This window comes from Acomys russatus, chromosome 6 (assembly GCF_903995435.1).
Source record: "Acomys russatus chromosome 6, mAcoRus1.1, whole genome shotgun sequence".
NCBI classification, from domain to species: domain Eukaryota; kingdom Metazoa; phylum Chordata; class Mammalia; order Rodentia; family Muridae; genus Acomys; species Acomys russatus.
The window spans coordinates 33,419,843-33,444,899 of record NC_067142.1 but is presented as its reverse complement, the minus strand read 5'-3'; the positions used below and the strand labels follow the sequence as shown (position 1 = coordinate 33,444,899).

General features: G+C 44.0%; 1 pseudogene; it reads right to left on the bottom strand.

The window, feature by feature from the left end:
• Positions 1–24,563, bottom strand: part of LOC127190947 (60S ribosomal protein L7-like) — a 36,081-nt pseudogene extending 11,518 nt beyond the window's left edge.
• Positions 24,564–25,057: the final 494 nt, after the last annotated feature.

The window sequence follows — 25,057 nt, the reverse complement described above, 5'->3', positions numbered from 1 at the left end:
CATTTCTCCCTTTTCATTTAATTTAAAAAGAAATGAGGGACTAGGAAAGGAGGGGTGGAGAAGTGGGAATGAGGACTGTGTGCTTGAAAATGGTTGCTTCTTGCTGATTGGGGCAGGGACATGGTTGAGGATCCCAAGAGAGTGGGGGTGGGGTGGCGAAGTCCTGGGAGGTCTGGCTGTTTTGCTGTTGTCCAGGGTCTGCTAGAATTTTCCGCGGCTGGGAAGGACAGTGCAGGTCCAGCTGACTGCAAGTCTGCAAGGTTAGACTGGAGCACCTGTGGGTAGCTGCTTTCGTGCTGTCCTGGATGTAGGACAGACCTGGACCTGACAGGATCCTGGAACATATATACGGGCAGAAGACAACACAGGGAGAAAAGAAAATTTGGGTGCCCATTTGAAACTTTGGACCCTTGGTTTTGGTAGCTGGGAGAGGGGAGTCCCAAAACCAGGGAAAGGGGGAGGAATCCCACCCTCTGAAATAGGCCATAGGTGGGAATTTTCGGCTGTACTTATCTGGAGTCCATTTGACCTGAGAGCTGGATTCGGGTGGATTTCCTGTAGCGTACAGTAATTTTTTTTTTTAAGTTTTCAAAGAAGATAAACTTTAGATATGTTAGCATCGCCATTGTTTGCAGTCTGCAGTGGAGCACATTGTCAAAAAAGTCAGTAGACACACATCACTTGATCTCCATTTTAAGTATGATTACACATCATGAAAGAGAAGCTTCTTCCCTCTGCCCAGAAGACTGGATGGGTATAAGTCAAGCACAATGGGAAATGTTTTGAAGTCTATACTTAAAAGACAAACCAAAAGAAAATTAAAATCTTGAGCTTGGAACTATGATAGTGGATTGTATAGTGGAATTTTTAAAAACCAGAATTAGGTTAATAAATCAGAGCTTCACTGATGAATGCCGAAGCTCTGAACAGTCTCAGCACATCAGCAGCACAGTGACAGGAATCAATCTGAAGCATCACCTTCTTAGACCCTAAAATACTTCCTTAGGTACTCACGACTTAAGCTTTTGTATCCTTAGGCCTTTTTTTCTATTTACCATGAGACACAGGTGAGACTGTACTTTAGCTAAAGGGATGGCAAAGAGGTTACATCTGAGACCTGCTTTTTGAGTCTGGTAACAAGGTGCACTGCTTCTAGACCTAGTGGTAGCATCTTTAGGACAATGAGGCTTAGAGCCTGATGTTTAGAACTGAAAAGAACTGAGAAGGCATCCAAGCCTGCTCATCTTTAACATGAGGTCTGTGAATAAAGCGAGCCTGTTTGCCTTTGAAATAAGAGATCTAGTAGTTAGTCGTTTTAACTAGCTAATGAATTGACTAGCAGACTAACATGGTGGATTACCTTGGGATAAGGAGTTACTTGCCTGTTCTCTAGGTATCAAGCTACCATTAGTTTAACCATCGACATGATCAGAGACTTGAGAAGGAAAAACAGTAATCTAAATGAATCTATGTATCACTTAAAATGATAAAGGTGAGTGGTCAGTCCATAGTCCACTACCAAGACAGTTGTCCCAGGCTCCTGTGGTTTTCATGGCAATGCAGGAAGAAACAGTCTGGCCCTCAGGCACAGAAGGAGAGAAGGTTTTTCTATGAATGAAGAATATGAGAGAGACTACCCTCACCTCATTTTCAGCAATGTTAGACAATGACTCTCTGGGTGTCCAGTTTGTTCACAGTTCAGGCTGGTCACTAGCAGTGGTCTAGGCATTGGGGGCAGGCTTGCCCAGTGGTTAGAGTACCGCAATCCAGAGTTGAAGTCATCTGTTATGCCCAGATCTCAGAGACCTTGGGGAATCACTGTTAGGATTTGGGCATCTCTGTCATAATAATGTTAAATGAGAAATTCAGTAGCTCTCTGACAGGCTTGGGGGTTAGCATATTTGAATTAAGCAATCTTTGTCTGTCTTTAGTCATTTGCTCTAAACTACACCTTGTAAACACAAAACAGAATGTTATGACCTATAATTATGCCATATTCTACAGATAAGTGTTTGAGGACCACATCTATCTCAAGTAGATCTAAATTAGCAAACGTTGCTTGTTTCTAGTTTTGTTCAACTTTGAAAACATGTACAAGATGGCAAATAAAGCTTAATCCTGCAGTCAATCACACTGGTTCTTAGCATGACTACAAATATATTTCTGAAGACATTAAAGAGTTTTATCATTTTAAGATGACTAACTATTTAGCATTTCTTAATTATTAAAGACTAGGACTTTAAGTTTCATCCCTGTTAAGTTGAAGCCTTAAAACTCATAAACACAGTCCACAAAGAGAGCATAACAGATTCCTGTATGATTTAGTTTATACAAAGTCTCTGGCTTATAAAAATCTGAAGCCATATTATAGATTAGTAGCATTAACAAAAATGAAGATAAACATTTTAAGGCAGTTATTTTTAACCTTTTGAGGGTGAAAGTAAAGCAATCTAACCAAGCTCTTACATTGTAAACAAATGACTGTCTCTAGAATTAATATAAAAGATTCTTTGGAATCACCCAATGGTCACTGCATGACCATTCAGTGTCAGCAATACAGTAGAACATTATAAAACAACTTTAATATTACATTTGAGCTTATTATATCAAATCCATTGGCCAGGAAGCCTGGGGGTAAACTCCAAGCACAGGTAGCTGACGACAGGAGAAACAACACTCACCCATCCATGCAACCAAAAACTAGTAAAGTCGTTGGGCATTTTAAATTTGAACAGGCCTTTATGTTGGCACACTTTGGAACACTATTTTTATTTTGAGTTCTTTAAATCTCGTTCTCCCTACTCCACCTCAGTCTCTTCCAACACCCCAACACCAGGTAGGAGAGAAAGAAGTTTAGTGGGGAGAGGGGGTATAGTTTTCCTTAGCTGCTTCCTGGTGTTTGGGATTGGTGGGTTTCTTGGAGCAAGTCCAATCTTTGTTTCAGGATATTTCTGACTTCTTGTCACATGCATCACCAGCAACCAGGAGCAGCAAGGGGGAAGCATCAAAAACCGTCTTTCTTGGAGCCCCCAGTCTCTCTTTGGGTTGGGCTTTTATCCCCACTGACAAAGATCACACCTCCACGCAAGGCTGTTCACAGCGACAACATCATGTGCTCTCTCAGGAGGCAATTATCAGCTCTGGACAAACTGGAGCAGCCCCCATACCCAACACCTGGGATTAATACAAAAACATGTTTACATATAAACCAAAACTTCCACAAGACCTTTATGACTTTGAAAGTTCACCATCAAATAAAGAACATTTTGAACCAGGGTTGAATCATATATAGTGTCTGTTGTAAAAATATAACTTTGAATTTCTACAAAAAAATCCACACCAGCTGGGCATGGTAGCGCACGCCTTTAATCCCAACACTTGGGAAGCAGAGGCAGGTGGATCTCTGTGAGTTGGAGGCCAGCCTGGTTTACTAAGCGAGACCAGCACAGTCAAGGATGTTACACAGAAAAACCCTGTCTCAGAAAAAAAATCCATACCAATTTAAAATGAGACTTGTTGCTTTCTTAGTCTAAAAAGAAGATAATAAACAGAGAGCTAATTAGGACTAAAAGGCTTTATAAATGTTGCTTCCTACCACATGATCATCTTAAGGTGGTGGAGACACAGGGCAGGTTGCAAGCCATGTGGTCAACATGGCTGCTATTTAAAACTATCTGTGTTTCTACAGATGTTACAAATATATATGCACATGCGCACACACACACATGTATATATTTCCTAATTCTGAGTTGAACTTAGGTTTTTATTTTTTTATTAGTTGACTGCTACAGTGTCTGCTAGCCACATTTTATATATATATTTTTTTTTGTTTGTTTGTTTTGTTTTGTTTTGTTTTGTTTTTTGAGACAGGCTTTCTCTGTGTAGCCTTAGCTGTCCTGGATTCACTTTGTAGATCAGGCTGGCCTTGAACTCACAGTGATTCACCTGCCTCTGCCTCCCGAGTGCTGGGATTAAAGGCATGCGCCACCACGCCCTGTGAATTTAGGTTTTAATCATCATATCCAATGAGCAAATACAATGAGTAAATTAAAGAGATCCTTAGATAAGAGTTTATAGTATAATCTTTTTTAAAAATTTTTAAAATTTTATGTGCATTGGTGTTTTGCCTGTTTGTATGTCTGTATGAGGGTCTCAGATCTTGGAGTTGTAGACAGCTGTGAGCTGCCATGTGGGTGCTGGGAATTGAACCCGAGTCCTTTGGAAGAGCAGTCAGTGTTCTCAACCACTGAGCCATCTCTCCAAACCATATAATATAATCTTAAGATATTATTTTTTGAGAGTAGAAGAGTAGAGTGTAAAGAAATCAGAGAGAAAATATTTTTTTTTTCAATTTGCCAAGCTGTGATTGTTTATTAACTGACCAGATTACAAAAATACCATGGGCAACACCGTAGTTCATCCATCTGATAAGCCTGCTTATCTGGTCTTCCCTGTTGCCAGCATCTCCACCTTCCACAAAGTGAGTTGTCTGTTTCTTCATTCTACCTCATGGAGAAGATAGTTTGAAGGGCTGTAGGAAGTTATTTGCTTCCTTGAAGTGTTTTCCAAGTGTATAGATCTCATGAACTAGATCCTCCACGCAGATGATGCCAAATTTACCAAGAGATTGAGCAACCGAGGAATTATCTGTCAAGGCAATTCGCTTATTGATTTTGCCATAGCCTCGCTTGTAGATGAGCTCATTTACAGACTTCAGGTTGGGGTACCCCCATGCAGTGTGCGGTTCCACAATCCTTAGCATGTTAATGCAAGCCTCGTTGAGCTTAACAAAGGTGCGATTGAAGATCTGTCAAAGATGAAGAAGCTGCAATACTTTGCAGACCTTTGGGCTTACACGATTGGTACCCCAGATTCTGATGACAAATGCCAATTTTGGTTTTGTAGGCATGTAGAAGTTTTCAGCTTTCCTTGTCATCCTAGCCATGTGAATCTGCCGGTTTTCCATGAACCATCTCAGTTGGGTATAGGTCCTTGGGAATGGGAGTTCTCAAAGGGTTGGTGGGCAAAGAGTCGGCAAAGTGACGAACAGACAAACCCAGGGGAGAGTTTGAATCTGAGTGTATTTTGCAGGCAAGCAGTCTAGATTTTTATACACATTTTTTGAAACAGGGAGTGTTTTGTGGTTACATTTCCCATGGAGTAGATTCAAGTGAACAATCAGGCATACACAATACAAAGTACAGAATGCAAAGTAATAGTGTTATCATTTTTTTAATTACTGACCTGAAATGAAACAATACAGGCTACAGAATGCAAAGATGTCATCATTCTTAAGTTATTGGCTTGGTATCAGTACGCATGTGCCCTCTTTGTCAAGGGTCAGTGTCCTTTCATTAACGGAAATTATGCCCGACACCTGTGTGCCAAGACAGTTTTTTGGGTTTTTTTTTTTTTTGTTATTTATTTATTTATTTTTTTTAGTTCTCCTTTCTAATATCTGAGTGCCACTATCTGGAGCTTTCTGAAACACTTTATTTCTTTGTAAGCCATGATATAAATTATTAACTAATGATTAATTCTTAGCCATGTTTCTTTCAATAAATGGAGCAGAACTTGGTGGTAATCTCTGGGCCTGAATGGTCCCTGGCTGCAGTCCCATGTTAGGGCATTTCATGGAAATGTAGTCATGTTTGAAAAGTCCTGGTATAGGAGTAAAGTTAGGAGAAAGAGTAGAGACAGAATATGCCAACACAATCGGAAAAAATAAGGTTGCAATCAGCTACTCCTGGCAGGAACATCAGATCTATTCCAAGAGGCTCTCCCTGGGCAGGGGTCATCGCCTCGGGTTCTGCAGCAGCATTTGTCACACAGACTCTACTGGAGGAGTTGTGACACCTGTACTCCTTGTGATAGTGCTTGGCCTTCTCATAGATGAGCTTCCTCCTTGCCTTTCGCAGCGTCTTCAGGGCAAACTTCTTCGGCAGGCACTTCATCTTCAACTCTGAGAAATTCCTTCACTTCTTCTTAAGGGGTTCTGGCACAGCAGGAACCTTCTTCTTCTTTGGTACAGCCTCTATGGTTCCAGCTGGAAAAAGAGAGGAGAGAAAAGATTTTTAAGAGTTGAGAAGTAGAGCCTTAGAGATCAGAGACTTTGGGAGCATAAGGCAGAGTTTAGATATCTGGGGATAATTTGTCTGTAAGAATTTGGAAATTTGGTATGCCAATTTTTGGCTTTGAATGAGGCCGGGGTTTCTATAATAGAGTCCATTGAAGGGAAGAGGGGGAGAGAAGCGTGTGCTTTTGGAATTCCTGCAGACAGGCTGCAGGAGTGGGGAGAGGCGAGTGGCCACGAGCACGTCCACGTGGAAAGACTGGACTCTAAAGTAGGAATTTGGGATCAAATTCATGGACAAGTGGAACCAAGTTAACAGACAAGTGACCCGCACATACCTCTGGAGTAGCCTTGAGAAAGCTGGTTGCTGGCAGGAGCAGGTGCTCATTGGTGGCTCTGTTCCCATCTGGCTTTGACCTGCTGCAGAATTCAGCTACACAGCATGGAGAGCAACCAGGGAGAAAGAGGCGGGCCTTTGAGAAAAGAGAAGTGGGGAATAGGGAATCACTTTCCATTTATCCGGTTGCTGGCAATAATTTAGAAGGTCCCATTGTAATCCATTATCGAAGGGATACTGAGGCTGAGTTTGGTTGCAGAAGTGTGTGAGCTTAGAAGCCCTTAAAGTAGGAGCTAGGTGTAAGGATCTGAAATTCTCCAGAAGGCATTGCAGAGGGGAACCTGGAGGGATGGTCGAATGGACTGTTCCCAAGAGGAGAGTAGGAGTCAATGACCTGTCAAGGCATCCCAAGAGCAAAGTTTGACTCAAGGAAAGTGATGCAATCTGTCCCAGCAGTTCATCAGCCAATGGTCAGAGACCAAGGACAGGATTGCCTGGAAAGACACAGTTCATCTAGTACTAGGGTTTTCAGGGGTGTGCGAGAAGGGGGGGGGGCGAGGAAGATGAAATCGTGCTGGTAGAGGGAAAATTCCACCCAAGGGAGAAGGTTTTAGATGAAGGGTTTGGATATAGCTTGGTGAGAACAGCAGAAAGTGTTTACGCCAATTAGAAGGGAAGACTCACCAATCAGCCGGTGTTGGGTGCAGGAAAGTAGCAATTGGATAGTTGAAAAGCAAGCCTGCGAGTGGGCAGACTAGAAATAGGGTCCAAGCAGTGTGATTTCAACCCAAGGGGGTGAGGATGAGGGTGGAGGAGGGGGAGGGAAACACAAGCTCTAGGAGAGTCTATCTGAGTCCTGGTACCAAATGTTGTAATATATAAAAAGAGATATGACATGCAACAAATCTGGCACAGAGAGGTTTATTTGAGGGAAAGGAAGAGGAGAGGAATTAGGGCCTGAGTGAGCCATGAGGGTGGAGAGAGAAATAGACCATGGGAGAGCATAGGAGGAGAGAGAGACTGAAAGAGTACAAAGATAGACAGACAGACAGACAGACAGACAGAATCAGGCAGGCAGGCAGGCAGACAGACAGATAAATAGAAAGAGCTGTAAGAGAGAGAGAGAAGAGAGTGTGCAGGATGCCTGGTGGGTCTTTTATCCTGTGCCCCCTGGTGGTGGTGGCAGGTGATGATGCCAGAGGTTGCTAGGCAACCTAGAAGCAGGCTGGTGGGAAGGCATAGCATTCCTACACTCTCCCCACTCCTGAGTAAACAATGCTATATAAATACCAGAACAAAGCAAATAAAAGATGGGGCAGAAATGTACGAGAGATATCAACAAGTGTTTGCAAGAGGGAAGTGGGAGGAGCAGGTGTGTGGCTTAGCACATCTAAAAAGGCTGAGTCCTCAGGTTCCAAGGAGAGGTCACAGGCAGCAGGGGTGCTCCTGCCAAAGCACCTGGAAAGTACAGGAGTCAGCAGAGCTTCAAAGTAGGCTAAAGGTCATGTGTGTGAACTGTCAGATCCTGAGATCTTCTCTACCCACAGTAAACACATGCACAGAACGGTTTCTGAAGATTTGAGAGCACCTGGCCTAGCACATGGTGGAGAGCTACGGGGAGCTGTGGCAGATGCTGGACCCCAAAATAGAGTCAAAGAACAGGGAAACTAAATGAACATTGACACACTAACAACCTCCTCCCCTTCACCCCCCCACCCCCCAAGGGATGCTGGAGGATGTTCTGTGCACTGTGTACTCAAATGCTGACTTCTGTGCCCAGAGATCTGCTTACAGTCCAGACTTTGGCACTGTCATTATTATGAAGCATCTCCTGTCTTAGTGTGTTGTACACTTTGTTCTCCATCACCTTCTGATTGGTTAAATAAAGAGCAGAATAGCCAATAGCTGGGCAGGAGAGGATAAGGTAAGACTTCCAAGCCAGGGGGAGAGTCTCAGGTGGGGATAAGAGAGAGAGGTGGGAGGGGGGACAGAGAGAGAGAGAGAGAGAGAGAGAGAGAGAGAGAGAGAGAGAGAGAGAGAGAGAGAGAGAGGAGTCACCATTGAGATATGGATAAAGAAGGAGGTGCCAGAGAAAGACTAAGACAGCGGGTAACAGGGTCGTACGGCTGGGAAGTAGGCCAGTCCAACATTGCCGGGTTAGAATACCTGAGTATCTTCCCAGCTATAGTGCCGGAAGCTACTGAAATGCAAATGACATTTGCCAGACCCTAATGGAATGGTTCCTGCAAGCATCAGGGCCAGCAGCGAAACAATCCACAAAGAGGCAAGAAGAAAAAGTCAATTCAGCCAGACTTGGTCAGCCAGGCTGGATTAAACTTCTGGAGTCTGATGGCAGGAGGTTTATCGTAAGCATATTTCAATGCAGTAAAATGTGGGGGAAAGTTTCCTGGTATAATATAATCACCAGGGCACAAGGAGGCATAATCACATCAAAACTCAACTCAAGGTACATGCCACTTCTTCCAAGAAGATGGGTTCTGGGGCTAGGCTAACCTAAGGAAGCAGGGAAGATCTGGTGTTGGTCTCAGTCAAACAGAGAGTACAGAGGTTATTTGAGTTATTAGGTACCTCCCGCCTTGGTTGAGGGACCTTGGAGAGTCGCTGGATACATATATAACGTAAGGGTCATCTAGACGATTACAAATATCCAGTCCTGGTTGTGGGAGCCTGATGTGGCCTGGACCTTCAGATAATGCAAAGGTCACCTAGACTATTCCCCACCTCTGACCCTGGTTGTGGGAGCTTGGCATCGCCCTTCAGATAACACAAACCTCTAGGCTGTTAACCACCTCCAAATCCCAGCCTACTGGGTAGAAAACCAGGGTATACATATTTTCCTTTGAAAGACAACCCTGCCTGCCTAACCTTCTTGGTTTCCCTGGTGATCTGTGGGTACAAGGACCTCTGTGCTCCCAACATTGCTCACTGACAATAAGAATATGTGACTTCAATCTTTAAAAGCACTTTATACTGTCAGGCAGGGTGGTGCATACCCTCAATCCCAGCACTTAGGAGGCAGAAACAGGTAGATCTCTGTAAGGTCAAAGACAGCCTGGTCTACAGAGCAAGTTCCAGGCCAGCCAGACTACATAGTAAGACCCTGTCTCAAAACAAAACACTCAAAACCAAAACACCTTTATACTAATTAGTGTGCATAAAATTTGGGTCAAGCAAGTTAAATGAAGTTTAGAAATCTGCTATACAACATTCTCATAATTAGCTATTGTGTATTATACACTTAGTAAAAAGACTGATCTCACATTAAGTTGTTTTTATTGCAAACAAACAAAAAACAACACTGCTTATTTGCCAAACGTTTTCTAGGTAAGAGATTATAGCAGTTTGAATTAGAATAACCCCTATAGGCCTATATGTTTGAATATTTCATCCCCAATTGGTGGAACTCTCTGTCTCTTGCTTGCCATTGTGTGTTCCTAGCTGTTCCTGCCACCATCATCTTCCACCATCACAGGCTATAACCCTTGGAGATGATGAGCCTTATCAAATGATTTCTTTCATAAGTTGTCTTGGTCATAGGGCATCATCTTAGCAATAGAAAGGTAACTAAAGGGCTGGAGAGATGGCTCAGAGGTTAAGAGCACTGACTGCTCTTCCAGAGGTCCTGAGTTCAATTCCCAGCAACCACATGGTGGCTCATAACCATCTGATGCCCTCTTCTGGCCTGCAGGTGTACATGCAGGCAGAGCACTGTGTACATAATAATAAATAAAATCTAAAATAAGAATAAGAATAATAATAAGAAAGGTAACTAATAAAGAATTTGGTACCAGGGAGTAGAGTGTTGCTATGACAGACATGAGCCTGCTATTTTTTTTGGGGGGGGGGGAGGAATGTGAAAGACTTTGAACTAAAAAAACAGTTGCACACTGTAATCATAGCTTAACGGGCCATCCCAGTAGGCACCTGAAGACAGAAATGCTGAGAGCAATGTGACTGTGGGCCTAGTTCAAGAGGTTTCCTAGCAATTGGGCTAGAGAGCACTTATGTGATATTTTGGTAAAAAATGTAGCTGTCTTCTGCTCTTGTCCTAAGAATTTTTCCTGAGGCTCAAATTTAAAGATAATGGACTGATTTCTTTGGTAGAGAAGATTTCAAGACAGTCTAACATTGACTCTGTTGCATGGTTATTAGTAATCACTCTTATGAAGGTCTATGGTGAAAAAGAGCATGTAGGGGGAAAGGAAATACAAAATGTACAGTGTGAGGAGGAAAAAAAGAGCACTAGGAAATTTAATGTTCACCCCAAGGTGTAGTGGTTTGAATGAGTATAGCCCCATAGGCTCATGTATTTGAGTACTTGGTCTCTAGTTGGTGGACTTTATTGGGAAGGATTGGGAGGTGTGGCCTTGGAGGAGGTGTGTCACTAGGGGTGGACTTGGAAGGTTTGAAAGTTCATGCCAAGACAGTTATCCTCCTCTCTCTCTCTCTCTCTCTCTCTCTCTCTCTCTCTCTCTCTCTCTCTCTCTCTCTCTCTCTCTCCCCTAATGAGTTGGTCTGAGGAGTTGGAATAGAGACAGAGATGCCCCCAGGATAAAAATCCCACCCAGCTAAGCTTCCAACTTGTGACAACAAAAGGCCTAAGGAATTCTCTGCACCTAAAAAGCAACAACACATGAATGCTGCTGCAAGTATTATTCAAGAGGGATGGCCAAGCTGGGCGGCGGCAGCCCGGTGATTGTTCTGGCTGTAGAATCATGAACGACACACAAGTAAATGGCCATAGAATCTTCCTCTGAGGTTAAGAAATACCACTGAGGCTGGGCAATATGTGCCAGGGCAAGCCCTGTGTGAAAGTCCTAAAAGGGCAAGAGGCATGAGAAGTGGTTGTACCAAGCTTTAAAGTGGGCCTGGCTGTGGTGGCGCACGCCTTTAATCCCAGCACTTGGGAGGCAGAGACAGACAGATCTCTGTGAGTTCGAGGCCAGCCTGGTCTACAAAGCGAGTCCAGGACAGTCAAGGCTACACAGAGAGACCCTGTCCTTGAAAAACCAAACAAACAAAGCTTTAAAGTGAAGTCTGTATTGTGTTGGGGACCCCCAAGATGTTAGAGGTGACAGAGCCATGAGATATCTGCCAAGCAGAGCTGTGCACACTGAGTGAGACCAGCCCCAAAGAGGCACATATCTTGCAGGCAGCAAAGCTGGCGAGGCAGAACCACTAAAGCCCTTTGACACTGGACATAGAGTTACAGAATTTAGAGTTTGCCGGGCTGGGTTTCGGTCTTGCTTTGGTCCAGGATTTCCTCACCACGGCCTGATTCCTCCCTTTTGCTGTGGTAATGTATATGCTATGCCGCTGTCCACAATTTGCTTTTCATTGGGCTTAGAGTTAAGAGATTGCCTGGGTCTCAGAAAAGGTTGGACTTTGAAAGGTGTTGGAACTGGAAGACTAGGGGGACCCCTGAAGTTGGACTAATTGCATTTTGCATTATGATATGGTCATGAGCCTGTGGGGGGGGGCAGGGAGTGGAATGTGGCAGTCTGAGTAAATAAAGGCAGCCTTTGTAGGCTCTTGTATTTGAATACTTGGTCTCTAGTTGGTAGAACTATTTGGGAAGGATTAGGAGGCGTGGCCTTGTTGGAAGCTGGGGAGTTGCCTGAGGCCTTTCTTGGTGTGTCCTCCGCCTCCTGCTTGCAGTTTGAGATGTGAGCTCCCAGCCACTCCTGCCACTACTGCACCATCATGGACATCTGGAACCAGAGGCCCTACCAAACACATCCTTCTCTAAGTTGCCTTGGTCGTGGTGTTTTAGCAAAGCAACAGAAAAGTAGCTGCGGCACACGTGCTTGGCAGGCCTGCGAGGCTGTTAGCGCACTCTCTAGTACTTTCACAGAATGCTTGGGATAAAGCAACCGAGAGCAAAGGTGTATTTTGGATCCTGGCTTGGGAGGTTTTGGTCAGCTGGCCCTGCTTTTAGGGTCTGTGGTGAGGTCACACATGGACGTTAAAAATGTATGGTAGGGTCACTTCATGACTAGGAAGCAAAACAGGCAAAGGAAAAGACCAGAGTCCTACAATCCCTCCCCCCAGGGCATGCTGGGCCCTTCAGATGGATTCTCTCTCCCCTCTGCAGAGCCACGAAGTGAGGGGTACATAAAGAAAAGCCCTTGTGAGGCATCCTGGCTTCAGGCTCCCTCCGTTCCCTCTCAGGAGTGGTGCCCAGGTTTCTATTTCTGGACCTGTGACCCACATCCTGTCTGCTGACTCACTCTAAAGTACTCAGCTTCCCCTCCAGGGCTCGCCAGAGCATCATGGGATACCATACGCTATGCCCAGCAGCCTTGTTGAGAGCTCTTACTCCTAATGCCAGATATTTGACTTTTATTTATTTTTTTAAAGCTAGCATTGCTAAAGGGTTGTCTGCTTCACTCACTCTTTAAAGAAGAATAACTCATGCATTTCCTAATATATTCTGCAATTTTTAATTTAGTTTTAGGTTTTGGTTGTTTGAGGCATAGCTTGCCTGGTCTAGAGCTTGTTTGTTGTAATCCTCCTGCGTTCGCTTCCTGAGTGCTGGGATCGTAGGTGTGCACTACCATGCCCGGCTAGATAATGCAGTTTTTAACAAACTGGCAGAAATGCTTAAATGGTTAGTGACAAAGTGCTGGAGGTTGAGTGTGGGACTTCCTTGACAGTTAAAACGTGCTGCAGTGGACACATTCTTTATGCTTTTTATCTCAGAAGTCCCAGCAGCTCTCATGGTGAAAGCTGGAGAAAAGATTCAACCTGCTATCCATGAGAGTAGAGGTGGGTGGGGATGGGAGGGTGGAGTCGGGGTGGTGGGAGGTACGGGTGGCAGGGAATTGTAATCGGCTTAAAATCTACTCAGAGCACCTTCAGTATAAACATTTGTCCTGTGAGGGACGTTACAAGAGCCTTATCTTGTCTGGGGAAGCAACTCCCCACCCATCCACTCCCACCCATCCACGTACACACTTTCTTGTCTCATGAAAGAAAACACAAAAACTAAGACATTTCTTTGAATAAATGCAGATCAGAAACTCGGGTTCATGAAAAGCTGAGGTTTCACCATAAGCTTATTAATCCAATGACCCTCCCATGAAACAGGGAATTGTAACAAAGAGAGCTGTAAGAATTGTGTCTTCATTCAGAAGGAGTGGTACCCCAGGCATGGTTACTTGGTGCCTGTAATCCTAGCACGTGGGAGGCAGACGCAGGAAAATCAGGAGTTCAAGGCCAGTCTTGTCTATATAAAACTTTGTCTCAAAATGAAAACAAAAACAAAACTAAAGAAGGAGTTGTAAGAAAAACTCAGACCGTTATAAATATAGCAAACATTAAACGGTGCCCAGAAAATCGTCAAGTTAATATAAAATATCCCAGTAAAATAATTGTCTCCGTTTCTTTTCTTTGAAAACATGAAGTCAAAAGCAGGCAACAGAGTCCATGTCATAGACAGCACCCCGCTCATCTTACTACGGGACACACATGGGGATCAAACTGCCCATCGGTTACATCTGTGTAGGGGGCCTAGGTCCAGTGCACGCATGCTCTTTGGTTGGTGGTTCAGTCTCTGTAAACCCCCACGGGCCTAGGTTAGCTGACTCTGCTGGTCTTCTTGCAGTGTTCTTGTCCCCTCTGCGTCCTTCTATCCTTCCCTCCTGCTCTTCCCTGAGCTCTGCCTAATGCTTGGCTTCGGTCAGCTGCTGGGTGGGGCTTCTCAGAGAACAGTTAAGTTAGGCTCCAGTGTGTAAACACAGCAGAGTATCTATCATTAATGGTGTCAGAGGTTGGCTCTTTCCAATGAGGAGGGTCTCAGGTTGGGCCAGGCATTGGTTGGGCCATTTCCCTCAGTCTCTATCTTTATCACCGCACATCTGGTAGGTAGAGTTTGAAGGTTTTGTAGGTGGATTGGAGCTCCCCTCCCACCACTAAAGGTTCTACCTAGCTAGAAGGTGGTCTCCTCAGTCTCATGTCCCCGCTGCTAGGAGGCTCAGCTAGAGACATCCCCATATCCTCCCTGCAGCCTACCCTGTGGCAGGTCTCCAGCTTGTCTCAGTGATGCTGCAGCCTTTGGATTCCCTTTTCCTTCTGGGCCCTCCAACCTTCGCCCTAATGGGGCTGCCTTGCCTGGCCTCAGTGGACAAGGAGGAGCTTAGTCATAACGCAACTTGGTGTGCTGGGGTGGGTTAGTAGGGAGCTCCCCTTTTCTGAGGACAAGGGGAAAGGGGGGAGGGGGAGAGGGAGGGAGGGAGGGACCAAGAGGGGAGGATAGAGGGGGCTAGGATCAGAATGTAAAGTGAATATATAAATTAAAAATAAATTTAAGAAAAGAAAACATGATGTCTGGCTGTCAACAACAACGAATTACAAGGGATTTAAAAAAAAAAAAAAAAAAAAGGAAAAAACCCCCACAGTTTAAGAAGAAGCAGTTATGGATTGTAGTTTAGAAATCATATACTATCCCAATTCTTAGAAAATGTAATATTAATAGTACAACTAACTAGTGCCTGTATATTTTTCTTAGTAATTCCTAGGTAACAATTAACTCCTTAGCCCTTCTGCAAACCAGTGAATTTAATTTTCTCTATACTTTATGTCTTAAAATGGTTTTTTAAAAAGTATGTATACAATATTTATTATTTATGTATATGGGTGCTTTGCTTGCACATATGTATGTGCATTGCTTGGGTGAAGCACCCTCAAAGGCAAGAAGAGGGCGTGGGATCCCCTGAAACTGGAGCCCCCGGTGTGGGTGCTGGGACGTGAGCCCAGGTCCTCTGGAAGAGCAGTTAGCGTGCTTACCCTCTGAGCCATCTCGCCAGCCTCTGGTTGATGGATTTTGATCTCTGTTGCTTTGAAATCTTTCTCTCTGGCTTTCCGTCTGGTGTTGTCTGAAGAGTGTCCTATAATGCTTTCTTTAGTTTAAGTAAAACAATCCCAATTCTTGTTCATATGAAAATGTCCTGCTACATGTTCATTTTAAAGCATGTTTGTGCTGAGGATAGAATGTCTTTCCCTTGGAAAGCTAAGTTATGCCACCTCGCTGTTCCAGCAGCGGTGCTCCTGTGGAAACACTGACTGTCAGTCTACAACCTGCTCCTTTTAACAATGTCGAGGTTGTGTATCTCTTTGTATCTATTTAGCTCTGCTCTACATAACAGGGCATCTTATCTCATTTTGTTTCCTTTTTGGGAATTGAACCCCGGACCTCACACCTGCTAGGCAAGTGCTGCCACTGAGCTACTCCCTAGCCTTCAGCTACCCTTTTAGCAATGCTTCAAGTTCACCGATGGATGAATTCATGTCTTTCAGCCACTTTTGCAGATTTCTCACTCATCCTTTCCTCATACATTCTGTTTTGAGACAGTATCTTACTCTGTATCTTGTGATGAATTGAACTCATAGCAATCCTCCTGCCTCAGCCTCCCAAGTACTGTGACCCGCCACGCCTAGCTATTTGTGCGTTGTTGTCTTCACATTCCTTTTTCTCTTCTTTTAGTCTCACTTATGCTTCTTGCTCCTCATCATTTCTTTTCTAAGTTTTTCTTATCTGTGCTTTAGTCTGAGCATTGTTTTTTCTGATCTATCTTCCAGTTGACTAATTCTCTCAACTTCATCTACTCTTCTGCCAAATTCTTTTTTCTGGGTGATATATATATTATAACTTATTTTATTTTTAAGTAGCTAGACCTGCACATACATCCTTGTTCTAATTTTTTTTCTTGCCTTTTTAGAGTAAACACACACACATACACACAAACCTGTGGTGTTTTGAATGATAATGGCCCCCATAAGATCACATATTTGAGTACTTGGTCCCCAGTTGGGAAGGAGAGAGATGTGATTGGATCCTGCTGGAGGAGGTGTGTCACGGAGGCTTTGAAGATTCAAAAGCCCACACCATTCCCAGTCAGTCCTCTCTGCTTCATGCCTTGGCTCAAGATGGAAGCTCTCTGCTCCTGCTCCAGTGCGGTGCCTGCCTGCCTGCTGCCATGGTCCCTGCTCTGATGGTCAGGGCTTCGCCTCTGAAACTGTAAGTCACCAACATACTTTCTTCTATAAATTGCTTTGCCCTTGGAGTCTGCACAAGAGTAGAATAGTAACTAAGACAGGTGTATATGTCAATATACACTTTGTAGGAAATCCACAGCTTGGAAAGAATTATTGGCAACATTAGTTCTTGCTATCAGGTTAATATTTTTCTAATCAAGAGGGAAAAAAAAAGAGTCTAATCATTTTCACCCACTGTGGGTTCTGATTTCATATTTGGGGGTTACTAGTTATTTAGAATCACAAGTGTTTTTATTGTTATGACATGGAAAGTTGCCAGAGGTAATCAGAATTTTAAAATGCCAATTCATGGCTTATTTTCAAAATATCTAGTAACACAAGCACCATTTTGCTCTGCAGTCCTTGCCTTAATGTTTGGAGCAGAAAATTCTTACTGTTTTTGCGGCAAACATTTATTTTAATGAACTAGATTTCTTCTAAGAGTCCATCACACTAGCTCCATGCCCTACACTGTATCAATGCCTATAATTACACAACTGTTACATTCGAGGGCCTTTTCCAAGTCAACAACTTAAAGCCCATCCCATCTCCTGCCCCTAAGTACTAGAGTTTCACAGCCACAGAAACTAGTTACTGCTGAATACCACCGGGCACGCCACTTTTCTGGCCTGGCATCAATTCATAACCACTCAAAACTCAAAGGCTGTTTTTCTTTCTGTCATCCATCAGGATATCTCCATCCTAGAGTACATTGTAAACATTGCTAGGTAAGTCCCAGCAACTGTGAAGTCAATAGAAAGTAGAATGAATTATGCCCATCCTTTAAACCCAAAGTATCCTCAGTGTGTTCTCAGAAAGACATCCTCTATCATAAAACAAACAAAAACTAAAACTAAACAGAATATAGAACTTTTCCCCTGGAGGACACAATATAATAGAAATAATCGAAAAGCAACATTGAGGCTCTGCCTTGCCCCAGTGTGAAAGATAACTCCTGCGTGCCTTAAATGTACTCCACTCTGGTTTGTAAATTTGGGAAGGTGCGGCCAAGCGCCTTTCTCCAAGTTCTTAAACTCATTTGCTTTCTCCTTTTTCCGTTTCACAATTTATTGGGGTCTTTTTAAAGTTGGCTCGTTTTTTTCTTTCATAGATTACAGTTTTCTGAAAAATTGCTCTACCCTGTCTTCTGTTTTCTTGAATATAGTTTAAGTGCAGTTATTTCTAAGATGTGTTTTGTATAACTCCTGTATCTGAAGTCTGTTTGCTTCTGTGTCTATTTTTGTGGTTTCTCCTGCTTTACATTCCTGTGTTCTTTTTTTTTCTTTTTTTTTTTTATTAATTTATTCTTGTTACACATTCCTGTGCTTTTGTTTACTCTAGTTTCCAGGTTCAACTTTGTATCTGCCTTATTATTGTTGTTGTTGTTATTACTACTTTTCCTTAGCTGAAGTAAACTTACATATAGTAAAATGCAGCATCTCGCTTCCCTCTGCAGTACTGGGAAGGGAACCCAGAGCCTTGTGCACGGTAGGCAAGCCTTCTGTAACTAGGCCTCACCCCAGCCCTTAATCTCTTTGTTATTGTTTTTTGTTCGTTTGTTTTTGAGATAGGGTCTCATGATGTAGCCTGGCTGTCCTGGGAGTCACTATCTAGAGGAGGCTGTTGGTCTGGAGCTCACAGATACCCACTGCCTCTGCCTCTCAAGTGCTGGGATTAAAGGCACACACCACGCTTTAATTAGTGTTCGTTTTAAGTGTACAATCACATGAATTTCAATGAGCGTATACTCTGAGATAGTCCACACTCCTAACAAATCATAGAATTTCCCCCTTTTTATTTTAAAAAGATATATTTTTGTTTACATTTATGTGTGTGTGCCTGCATGTGGGGAAGTGCACAAGCAAGAAGTGCCCACGGAGACCAGGAGAGGGCATCAGGCCCCTTAAAGCTGGAGTTACAGGCAGTTGCTGCAGCCTCATGCAGGTGCTAAGAACTGAACCCATGTCCTCTGCAAGGGCAGCAAGTGTTTTGAACTGTCGGGCGGTCTCTCCAGCCCCTAGAAAGGGTTTATTAGCCCATAGCTCTGTCTTATGCTTGTCTTTAACCTCAGTCCCCAGATCACTGCTCCTAGGCTCTGTCTATGGCTACATGGCCTGTTTTAAGACAGAATCCTTCTGGAACTATTAATTATGTGCCATCTGTGTCAACTTCTTTTCATCAGCACAAAGGTTTTGTGATTCATCTGCTTTGCCGCGCACCTCACCAGGTTGCTTCCTTTAATTACAATAAGAATTCAGTTTAATGACTATAACACTTTAGTGTGTTTCTCCCTTTTCCTGTTTGTGGATATGGGTTATTTTAGGGGGTTGGCGGCTATGAATGTGAGCTTCTGTGACTATTCCTGGGTGAGTCTCCTTGAAGACATGTTTTCATCTTTGAATGAGTGGACAAGTGGGAAATTAGAATCACTGGTTAGATGCAAGTTTAATTTTATTTTTAAAATCTGCTTTCTTTCTCTCTTTCTTTCTTTCTCTCTTTCTTTCTTTCTTTCTTTCTTTCTTGTTTTTCAAGAGCAGGTTTCTCTGTGTAGCCTTGGCTGTCCTGGAACTCAGTCTGTAGACCAGGCTGGCCTCGAACTCACAGAGCTCCGCCTGCTTCTGCTTCCTGAGTTTTGGGATTAAAGGTGTACACCACCACTGGCTGGCTTAAAAATCGACTTTCTAAAGTAGTTATCTACACCAGTTCCCATGCTGAGGACCAATGTGTGAAGCTTCAGTCATGTCACGTAACGCCATGGCCACCAGAGGTTCAGGCGTTTGTTGACTCCCTGGCCTGTGAGCTGTAGTGAGCTGTAGCTGTGGTTTTCACTCCTTTGCTGGTGAATGATGTGAGGATTTTTTTTTTTTTTTATGGGTCTAGTATCCACTCATCTGTCTTCATTTTCCTTCTTCAACACTTTGAAGTGTGCAGTTTCGTATGTCTGTGTGTGTCCTCTATGTTGTATGATGGCTGTGTGTATTCACACTGTTGTGTGATGGGGCTCCAGAACCTTTTCATGTAATAAATTTTATTCCTCTCTTCCCACCTCCTCTTTCTTTGGGATTGAAATAGGTTTTAATTTCAGTCCAGGTTGGTCTTGGAGCTCACCATGCAGCCTAGTAGTATATGCTGGAACTTGTGATAATCCTCCTGTCTCAATCTCCTGGATACTGGAAATATAGCTGGGTGTCCCCACAGCTAGCTGCTTTCTTCATTATTGAGACAGACATGTATTCCTCTATGGACTGTGGCGGGATGGTTTTATACACACATACAATGTTAAATGATTATGTTGGGGGTGATAAACACGTCTGTCTTATTTTAGCCTTCAGGTTATTTTGAAACTTACCATAGAATGTCACACAGTTACCTATAGTTACCAGTTGTGCTACAGAAAGCCAGCACTAATTCCTTCTCTCTAAAAATGTCCTGATGCCCCTTAACTTCTCTCTAGTCTACTCTCTTCATTCCTAGTCTCTGGAGACCATTTTTCTTTTACATTTTAAACTTTGTGTTTAGTGTAGTATATGTTTATTATGCATGTTTGTGTGTACATACTTAGGCACACAAATGCTTATGTGTGTGTATCTGTGTGAAGGCCAGAAGTTGACATCTGTGCATTAATATCTCTCTCTCTCTCTCTCTCTCTCTCTCTGTGTGTGTGTGTGTGTGTGTGTGTCTTCTCTTTCTCTCTCTCTCTCCCTCCCTCCCTCCCCCCTCCTCTCTCTCCACTGAACCCCAGGGCTCACCATCTGGCTAGCATGGCTGGCCAGTAAGCCCTGGAGATCCTCCTGACGCTGCCCTCACAGCACTGGGGTTTGGGATTCGCGCTGCCATGCCTGGGATCTGAACTCAGGGCCCCATGTTTGTGCCTCAGGTACTTTGTCAACGGAGCCACCTTCCAACCTACCCCTGATATCTTTCTATGAAATTATCTTTTTTAGTCCCTACAAACAAGTAAGAAGGTGTGTGTGTGTGTGTGACTTTCTGTGCCTGGCTTATTTCGTGTAGCGCGGTGACCTCCAGCTCCATCCATGTGGCTGCAAATGATGTGCTTCAACTCCTTTCTGGTTGGGTAACATTTTGTTGTGTGTAACTTTTCCTTGAGACGTGGAGACTCTATTCAAGCTAAACATAATTCCCTCTCAGAGTTCCTTCTAGCCTTTTCAGTTTATGCTTTTATGAGTGACTTATTTATTTTAGTGTTTTTTTAGATTAAAATATACATAAAAATGTCCTCCCTCCAAATTCTTGCATGCACCCAGTCCTCCCCACCTTAAATTCATGGCCTCTTGTGACTAATTTGGACACTTAAGACAGGTAATATTGTCCAGGCAGACCCATGAGGAATTACTAGATTATACTGGGAAGACTCTCCCTAAGACTGAACTCCACTGTTCCCTGAGCTTTGGTCCTGAACATAAAAAAAAGAGAGTGCCAGCAGAGCACACACATTCGTCTCTCTGCTTTCTGGGTGTGGACAGGATGTGACCAGCTGCCTGAGATCCCTGTCGCCGTGACTTATAGTGCTCTTCACCTTCCAACCCTGAGCCAAAATAAGCCCTTTCTCCCATAAGCAGATCAAACAATCCCCCACATTGTTGGAATCATAGTGGTTTTTGGTGTCTGACCAACTTCACACTGTCTTCCAGGCTCCTGCTTGTAGCATATGATGAGATTTCTTTTCCTCTTTGAGGGTCATAAAAACTTCGTTCTCTGTAGATGCCACATTTTCGTTATAGTTCGCTTGTTTATATAATTCACATTGTTCCCTGTCTCGGCTATGGTGAAGGTGATGCAATAAGGTGTATGGGGCAACCGATCTTTGGTATCTGCCTTCAACCCTGTGTGCTGTCACCAGAAGTGTGGTTGCTGGATCATGTAACGGCCTTTTAAAGAAATCTCTGTATCTTTTGCACAGTTGTACTATTTTGCCTGCCATAAACACTGCATAAGGGTTTCGACTCTTCCACATCCTCATTATTTTCTGTTCCTTCAAAAATATTTTTTTTGGGAAATTCATTATGACATCACTGTTTCCTGTTTTAACTGTGGCCACCCTGAGGACGTCTGTGAGGTGGCGTTACCTGGTGGCTTTGATTTGCTTTTCTCTGCTAACCAGTGATACTGAGCATCCTTTTCTCCTCCAGAAACATGTACTCAAATCCTTTGCTGAGGGGGCTGCAGGAGAGGACAGGGAAACGGAATCAGAACTACAATTAGTGACTGCCTCATTTCAGCAATAATATCTATTAACAAGAAGACATAAAATAGCAAGGAGTGGTGAAGGAAAAACTGCCCCCTACCGGTATAAAAGTAGACTGCACCAGCCATTATGGAAAGGATGGAAGGCCTTAAAATTAAAATAGTTATTGTGTGATCTGAATAGGGCCCGAATTTACAAAAACATCTACTCCCATGCTTATGGCGGCTCTGTTCATAATAGCCAGCCTCAACATGGCTCTGTAGCAGAAAATGGCCTTGAGGTTGTAACCTTCCTGTCTTCCAAGTTCTGGGGCTCCAGGTGTGGGCATCACTCCCAGCTTTTCTATTCTCGTTTTAAAAATGAGTCATTTGTTGTCACTGTTGAGTTGTAGAAGCTGGTTTTTTACATTCTGAATTTTGACCCTTTATCTAATATAATTTATGACCATTTGCTCCCACTTGCCCCACCCAACCCAGCTACCAAGCCTCTTGTGGGGATATGACCTCTCTGGGCTTGGGCATTTACTATGATTGAGAGCGTTGGCAGGTTTCTGTTTAGGAATTACCTACCTCAGTTATACTGTGGCAGCGCCAGTGCAGCGGTAAACTGATGCTGGAGCGCCACCTAGTGTGCACCTCTTGTAATCCACACTGAAGCGTGCCACGTCTGTTCTGGAGAAAGCCCATCTCTCAGCAGTCAGGTCTCCTCTTCATGAGAACATTAGCCATTTATTCTCTTTTCCCTCAGCCTGGAGGAAGTGAGAGTTTGGACTTCCTGCCAGCTGCTCTGACATGGTGGGAGTTGAGTACAAGTAAAACAGAGTGAACTATAAATTTTTCTACCAGGTTTCAATATGGCTAGCTTCACAATGTCCAGGGAGCACAAGAAGCCCTCAGTTGGTTTCTAGATTTTTCTAGGGCCAGTTTGGTCTCTTGTTATTAAATTTATGTCTCACTGGGCGGTAGCAGCGCACGCCTCTAATCCCAGCACTCGGGAGGCAGAGGCAGGCGGATCGCTGTGAGTTCGAGGCTAGCCTGGTCTACAAAGTGAGTCTAGGACAGCCAGGACTACACAGAGAAACCCTACTTTGGAAAAACAAAAACAAGCAAACAAACAAAAAACCAGCTGCTAGATTTTGGATCTTTGGGGAGGGCTCTTTGCTCGGCAGTGTTTGGACCCCAACCTTTAGGAGCTGTCTCCACTCAGACTCCTTGCCCCTGGCTGTGGATGGCTGAAGGCGTGTCAGCAGTGGATGGTCATGCTGCAGTGAGTTCTCATCCCAGCACCCGCAGGCGCCCTGCAGAGTCTGTGTCCCTCGCCCCCACCGTGCCCTCCACCCCCGCTTGTGCCTTCCTGACCTTTAACCTTTGCCCCTCAGCCTTCACGCTGGCGAGAAAGCTTCAGTGAGCATGCGCAGATTCTCTGTGTGACTCCCTGAGAGTTTATTCCAGGACTTGCCCAACTAGCGTCTTCCTCCCCCTATTAACAGAGCTCCCTTTCCCTAGGGGCAAGCCACTGCAGGGACCATCTTTTGGAGGCTACTTATTGCTTCCCAAAATGTTATTTTTTTTTTTTCATTTGTTTGTTTTGGTCTGCCTGCATCGTTACTTCTGCTTCCTGAAGCAATTTTCAAAACTGCAATTGTTGCAGGTGTTCCAGGCAGCACACGACGACGTTATAGCGGAAGCAATGTTCTCTTAGGATGTTCTGCCTCCTGAGTGGGAGCAGACGCCCCCAGTTGTTGGTTTGTGTTTTTTCCCCCCATTATGTTAAGGTTTGCACTTGCGGATCTGTTTGTAGGAATAATTGTTGCCTGAAATGATGTCATTTTCTTCCAGAGAAAACAGTTATTTGCTTATTTGGAGCCCAGCAAACCTAATGCCGGCAGTCTGGTATAATTTGAACAATCCACTTTCAGAAGCTGAGTCTTTAATGGCTCGAACTGGGTCCCGCTGGGCACAAGGAGATCTTGAGCTTGAACACAGTATGTCTGTACCTGTGAGAGCTGTCACATCTTTCACGCACTGGTCCTGTGGGGCCATCCAAACCTCCCACCTCTAGGCTGCCTCTGTATTGGTACCCACGGGCAGTGCCGCGTTTGTTTTCTTCCAGATCTTGGCCCATTGTCTTACATGACGTTGGTAGTAAGCCTATGCTCCCAAACAGGTCCCAATCTCTTGTCTGGGCCACCTAGCTGTCCCTAGCGGAGAAGAGGTCTAGATGCCCAAACGTTACACCAGCAACTGCCACCTCTCATTTATTCTTTGTACATACACCTGTAAGAGTGGTATTTTATTATTTGTCTTCCTTATTGCATTTTCAGTCATGTACGAGCTCAGCAACTTCTAAGACTTTAATGTTTTTCACAGTACTTTGTTTTTTTAATGTCTGAGTTCTCTGTCTGCATGTATGCCTCCATGGCAGAAGAGGGCATCGGATCCCTTTAGAGATGTTCATGAGCCACCATGTGGTTGCTGGGACTTGAACTCAGGACCTCTGGAAGAGCAGTCAGTGCTCTTAACTGCTGAGCCACCTCTCCAGCCCTTCACAATACAATTTTAAAGACAGAATCTCATGCAGCCCACGCTGGCCTCAAATGCCTCCCCCCCATCTCCCTGCGTCAGTACTGGGATTATAGTTACATGCCACTCCACTTGACTCTCATGTGACATGTCTTGATGCAATGGTATATTAAGCCTTACTTATCAAATGTGACTATTATATACAATGGTGCCTAAGTTTTTAATTATATTTTATTTATTTGTGTTGGGCACGTGCATGTGCAACGACTGCACGTGGATGTCGGAGAACAGCCAGAGAAAGCCGACATCGTGGGCTGTAGCTTGGCAACGGGCACCTTTACCGCACTGGCCCACAGTGGAGCGGGCCATGCCTTCTATTTACTGTGCCTTCCGTTTTGCAGCCATTGGTTTTCGCCTTGTACGCTACCTTATTTTCTGCCTGTATTTTCATCGACCTTTCGTGTCTTTGTTTATCTCCTCTCTTAACTACGCGAAAACATCTTACTGACAGGCCGCAATGTCTTCATCTATGGTCCCAGTTCACTAGGGTCAGGAAGATGCCCTGAGCCTGGGAGCTCACAGCTATTAAGGTCTCTGAAACCGTGTGAAGCCAGAGAGCATTCTTTTGGTGCAATCTTTATCAAAGCGACCTTCAGTGCTACCAAAAGAAAAAAAAAATCACAATTTTGGATTTTTAGGGCTTTGGTGGTGAAAACTTACATAAAAATTTAATCTGATAGTGAAAGTATAAAATCCAGCGTGAAGCTCCGTCACTTGGGAATCGTTCCAGCTGAACAGAAATCCATCAAGATGTCTATATAGACTTTGGGGGCCTAGTTCATTCTGGTGTGTGATTTCTTTTT